The sequence below is a fragment of the Stylophora pistillata genome, chromosome 7 (genome assembly GCF_964205215.1).
Source record: "Stylophora pistillata chromosome 7, jaStyPist1.2, whole genome shotgun sequence".
Taxonomy (NCBI): domain Eukaryota; kingdom Metazoa; phylum Cnidaria; class Anthozoa; order Scleractinia; family Pocilloporidae; genus Stylophora; species Stylophora pistillata.
Window position 1 is genome coordinate 22,389,290 of NC_142525.1, and position 6,427 is coordinate 22,395,716.

The 6,427-nt window shown below is 40.1% G+C and overlaps 1 pseudogene; it reads right to left on the minus strand.

The window, feature by feature from the left end:
• Positions 1-3,275: 3,275 nt before the first annotated feature.
• Positions 3,276-5,300, minus strand: LOC148727112 (uncharacterized; annotated as a pseudogene).
• Positions 5,301-6,427: the final 1,127 nt, after the last annotated feature.

Below are 6,427 nucleotides of genomic sequence, written 5' to 3' on the forward strand. Positions count from 1 at the left end.
AATGTCCAAGGACAAATTTATGAGTACATTGTCGCGCCAAACAGAGACGAATGGGTTTATTATCCTTCAAACATTTTTGCAACGCGCGGGAAAGGCGTCAACGAACAGCTTACTGTTTGCTTCGTGGAATTTTTACTTTTCATTATTCTCTGGTATGATTTTATGATCAAATAAACATGACCCTTGTTCTGTTAAAATTGCTAAACGCTCCCTCATTATGGATTAAAGGGCATGTAAACCCAAACATCGTACATTTTATTTTTACATAGCTGTTTAGCAAATATATCAAGTACACAAAAGGTGCAATTCGTTTCTTCTCAGAGTCCATTTTCACCATGTAAAAGCTCTTCCAAGTTCGAAACATTCGCCATCTTGAATAGCGCCATCTTTCCTGTGACGTCACGGGTGGAACCCTCCGGTACGGGAGGTCAGAAGTGCATGAGATACCTTTAAGTCTCCTTCGCATCCCTTGTTTGCTGATCTCGTCACGATTTTTATACTTACAATTTGGTTGAATATATTCAATTTTTTCATAATGGTAAAGCGTTGTGTCGTCCAGTTTTGTAGTAATTCAAACAAACCCGGGCACACAATGCATAAATTTCCAAAAGAACCATGTTTGAAGCGACAAAGGGTTAAATTTGTTCAAGGGAAAAGAGCCAATTTCGTCGAGCGGTCCAAACATTCTGTTGTTTGAAGTAATCATTTTTCACCCGACTGTTTTGAGAAAAGCTACATGGTGGAAATGGGCCTTAAAAGAGTTGCCGATCACGATGCTGTACTAACGATTCAGCCCCTACCAGAAACAAATTCTTCTGAAGTAAAATGCGACCCGTGCAGTCAGCAGATAGCGAGGATCCGGAGGTGGCCGACCGAACTGAGAAACAACCGAGGAGAAGTGAGCTCTCCAAAAGTAAAGGGGAAAGAAAGCGAGACAAATAAGAAATTCCTAAAAACCTCTCAAACTGTCAGCCTTTGGACTACCAAGTCAGCTCGCTATTATAGGGTCTCAAATTCATCCCAACACCTGTGACAAACAACTGTAAATCCAAACCAACTCTTGCTAGATTTATTCGCAAGATGAACGCGCCTCCAAAGCACTTTTCACTGACAAAACAAAGAGCCACATCCGTCTCATATCAAACTGAATGCCACCGGTTCAGCCTTCTGTTGCCCTTTAGAGCTAGCCTGCAGATATGACTTATCCAAGTCGTAAAAGAATTTGTAACGCAATTAGGTAACGGCGCTTAAAGAGTTAAAAAAAACTTTGCTTTAAACCTCACAAAAGCAACACAACAACAGTCGTCAGTCACCAAAGTGCAACTCGACAAAGGAAATCACTTCAAACCTCTCAAAGCACTGATAGTAAAAGACAAGCAGGAAAGGGTTTATGAGATCGTTGACCAAATGTATCGAGGCTAACACACTTTAATGGCATGACTAAGAAATGGCTTCAACAAACTCCCAGTCCGCCTGTATACACAGTCCGCCCTTGCTGAAAAAAATTTTCATATATTATCCGTTTATCTCTGAAATCTTAAACGGAAAAATCACTGAGCACACGCTTGTGAGAGAAAAAAAAGGGCAATTTGGAGGAAATAATGCAACATGACTGCAAAAGCCATGTGGTGAGTCCGTACCGGCTCGTTTCGGGTGTGATTATTTGTGAGGTACTGCTGCCTGTACGCACGATAGCCCATCTCCCCAGCACCCATCTATCGAGGCAGGTTGTTTGAAAACCTGGATGTTTAGTAACTCATTTTGGTTTCAGGCTCTTGTTCCTTTACATTGCGCCACACTTGCCCAATTTCCGTACAACAGAGGCTTTCATGTGTTTTTGGCATTGGCTGACAAATTTCATACTCGCACCATTGATATTTTATATAAAACAATCACAGGAGCTTATGTTAAAAAGAAATATCTTGCATTCGTTTAGATTTTCAACTTACTTTATTAGGTTTTCAAGCCAAATGAAAATAAATCACACGATGGATTAAATACCAGTCTGTGTCAGTTCCGAGACACTCGGTATCGCTGTCAACCGGTTTTGTGTTGCCTTCGTGCGGATCGTTCGGTGAACCCTACGCGGCTTATATTGATAAGGACTTGGCCCAGACTCTCCTAAAGGTTCTGAAGTATCTCCATTGCTGTCATATGAGTTTAAGGCATTCGAGTCACTCTCTTCTGAAAAGACATCGTCCGAGCTATTGCTACTCGTACGAGCTGCCCCATCAATTCTACTGAGGAAACCGTGTTGCACAATATTTTAGTTCAACCGCTTACGTCACGACCCCTCGCTATTGTTTTCACCGGAAGTAGAATTTCAGTTGAAAATGCCGATTTTCCGCCTAAAAGAAGTCGAATTGGCCAAATCTTTTGCAAATTCGTATTCTAAACCCCTTTTTACATGGTATAAGAAAAACATGTATTTTTGAGTTTACATGCCCTTTAAGTTTTAAACGAAGAATTTTAACGTAGGGAAGTTAGGATTTGAAAATTGGGGAACAACACTTAGGCAATGTGCAACAAGAGTACTGCGACCTTTAAAAAGGCCCTTTTTGTGCATTCCCCCTAATAGCCTAATTGCAGGCGAAATTTGAAGGGGTTTGAAAATTTCCTTTTCCAAGTTGTTTGATTCTTACAGAGGCTAGCTCTTAAAATTAAACTATCAAGAGCACTCTTCTAGTGTAAGAATCATTTCGTCCTTTTTTTCAGTTAAAGTTTCTTCATTGAGCACACTTAGGCTTGGGAAAAACAAATCCGGGAACCGAGTGGCGTATTTTTTGTCTGTAACACGGGTGGTGATATTGAGCAATGACGTCACAATACCCACCTCTTTAGCTTTGCAGAATGAACTTGGTTTTGTTTGTTGTTATTAACGTTTAATGGTCGCACGATTTGTTCTGGCAAGCGACGAAGATACAATGCATTTTCCGAACATCTAGAAAAAGAGAACGGCCCTTTATACATCAGCTTTCATCATGGTTTTCTAAGGGTTTGCGTGCGCGGGGTTGGACGGGTCAGACGATAATATGTACTTATTGACTGAGTTTGGCTGGGCCGGACGGGAAAATATTTGGCTCGAGGTCATGACATGCGGACCGAGCAATCTCGTGATCTTTGACAAATCCCCTTATCAGCATCGCGCTCGGCCGAGCAATATGTTGTAAAACTTTTTTTGAACAGTCCCGGCCTGTGTTCGAGAAGCTTATCAACTGCAGCAATTCTTCATTAAACTACAAAGCATGTCAAGGAAATTAGACATGATTTAATATTGTATGTAGGAACGCAATCAAATGCTAAGCTGATAGATTTCAGAATGTGCAGGGAAAATGAAAGTAAGTCACAAATCGATTACTGACACACTCGAAATTATAAAGATTACAAAGAGGTTTACTTGTGCCAACGAACAACGTACGCAAGGGGCATTTTGGAAATTTGAGCAGGGCTGTGCGCACGGTAGGATGTAAGTGAGTCTTAGTACCGTGACTGTATAATTATATTTGTAGATGTGTGTAAATTGTCAGTAAAGTCGGAAGAGTGAAGTCATTGTTATGAAACCACTTCTCTGATAAGGATGCACTACTCTAAACCTTCAATATCCTGGTTTTAAAAAGAGGTACCATTGTATATCTTATGGGTTACTAGGCAATTTTAAAAAAGTTTTAAAAGCAAAATTGACAAGGATGTTGGTCGTGGAATCGTCTTCATTTCCTCGCAATCTTACCGAATCCGAAGAACTAGGGGTTTATTTCCTCACAAACCTAGGCCTCTTCAATTAGATCTCTGGCTGACTTTCAAAATGAGCGTATGCTGTAATGGATTGATGCCGTGTTACATTCATGCAATATGTTTTCGTGTTGATAACGTAATCGTCCGGACTCCGCCTAAAATTTTCAAATAAAGACCGATTTCTGTAAACTAAAGGAGCTTCCTCTCGAATAGTTTCGATGTAATCTCTCCAGTATGTCATTATGTCCTTTAAAGACTTTGGGTATGAGCGATGAGTGGGATTACCTGCAGTAACAGGCACAAACATCAATGCCTGGCCTCGAAATTTCAATTCCACAGCAGTGAACATGTACCTATGCAGCGACCACCAGCTTACTTTTTCATACTGCGAGCGGTAGAGGAACAGATGCTCTATAGATTTATAATGTTATGTATTGAAGAGAACATCGAACCACACTGTTAGTATCACAAGGGAACCGTCCGTCTTGTTACATATTTTCCGTCGTCTATCATGAATCCAGATCGCCCCATGATGCCCTGTGTGATCCAAAACGCCAACTACAGGCTCGTAATCTAAAAGCCATTTTTCGAAGACTCTTAAAGGTAGAAGCCTCTTTATTTCAGGCTTAGCAAATGAATTGAAAGGCATCACGACATCTTCATCTAGAAATATGTAATAATGGTATCCGGTGGATCTTTCTATTGCAGAAAAATACAGCACATTTCGTCCCGTTCCCCATCCAGTATTGGGATCCAACAGATAAGTAATGTGAGGCGACGTTCGCTCTTGACATTTGGCTCTAAAGCTTAGCACTATAACATCACCGTTACATGTCTCGGGGTCGCCGATCTCGGAAGAAGTGGCTAAGTTTGAAGTAAGGTATTGTTCTGTTTGAGTGAGGTAAATGAAAACCTTTGGTGATAAATTCTTTGTGCCATTAACTTGAAATGAAACAACATTTTGAATGATGACCTCACCTAGAAAAATAAAAATAAATGTATTCTTTGACGCTTCCTAAAGCTGTAGAAGCCTTTGTACTTCACGTCGTGCTGTTCATTTGGAATCAGCCCTTCTCACTGTCAAGGTAACAAATCCAAACTGGCTTGAAATTCGTTTTCAAATTCCATGAGCATCAAATTGTTGTGTCTTACTGCAGAAAAGTGACGCCAATCCTTGGTTAAAACGGTCGACCGAACTTTAATAATCACTACCTAAACTACAGTTACACAATATATCACACACTCAATATGCCTGCAACTTAGCTATATATGTTTACTCTCTGGGACCTCTCATGTCATGCATCTTAAACCTAGTGATGGTTCCTATTATTTAAACCCTAATTCATTAACACTATAACATTAATTAAACCCTAGTTCATTAACACTATAACATGAATGCTGTAAATCATTCCAACCTGTTGACTTACCTATTCTTCTGTTGATAATGCTAGTCTTGCCACCTTCTTCTTCGAAATCTGCTTTGTAGGAGGCGTACAAGAAAAAGGCGGTCAAATTAAACCAAGGATAAAAAGCAAGCTAACAAGTTTACCTCTCGTTGTAAGAATCATTTCGGTTCTGTTTAAAGTCTCTTTTTAGCGCGTTAAGTCCTGTGGATATCACAGAATATATTTCAACCCATTATATGGGAAAATACATTAGTTTACCACGATATAGCGAGACGCAATATAATGAACTAGTTGAGATTCTGATACGCCAATACCGCATGATATGCGGCATTGGGAAAATATATATTCTCCAATTCCCAACTCCGCCTATATATATATATATATATATATAATTATACCTCAAGAATTAGGTTACTTGAACTTTTACTGAAACTCTGAGTTTCATGCCTCTTGCGAAGCAATCGTCAGGCAACTGCCAGAAATAACGGTTACAATCCACCAAAATTTAAAAGACGAAACAATGTATAGATGCGCGCGCAACATACTGCACGCGCTATCGTAACGTTAGGTTCTTTAACAGGAATTTCCTGACATGTCTGCAACCTGATGTCAGCTCATTTCTTTTGTTTAAACTTGCCATCTGCGGTTTACAAATGATGAAATATTTTTCCCACAAACACAAGTTGCATCTTTTGGCTACATTGGAATACGAACTAGCTTGTTTCACCTTGCGCCACTTAATATTAAACTTAGTGTCCTTATCTTTAAGACTCCATATATATTTGCTAAGTTCAGTAGCATGCCTGTAACGTTCGTTTCGGAATGAACACAAGTGGTTCCTGTAACGCATTTTAAAAGCAGTATCACAGAGACCAATGTACGTTTCCTTTGCGGTTTCTGTGGTGACCTCTGCCTGGTAAATAATGCTTTCCATGTTACAGTTGCCATCCATGGGGCATATGTCAGGTTTTCGACAGTTGCAGTTTTTCCTAGCTCGATCATTAGCGCGTGCGAGTTTCCGGATTTCAGATTTGTTGTGGTTAGATATGACAGTTTTAATGCTGCCCATGCAGCTGTAGCTCAGTTTAAGGGTGTTCCGGTTGAAAATTTTGTGAAGAGGATTAGTTTTTGTGAAATGCTTATCAATAAGTGCAAGGAAGCATTTTCCGACGTTAGTTTCCACGTTCTTGCTGTATGGTGGGTTAAACCAAGTAATATTCCGCTGCCTGTTTCTTCGTGGACGTGGTGCCTGGTTTGATGCAGCGTTGAATGACAGGGTGTAGCTGTAC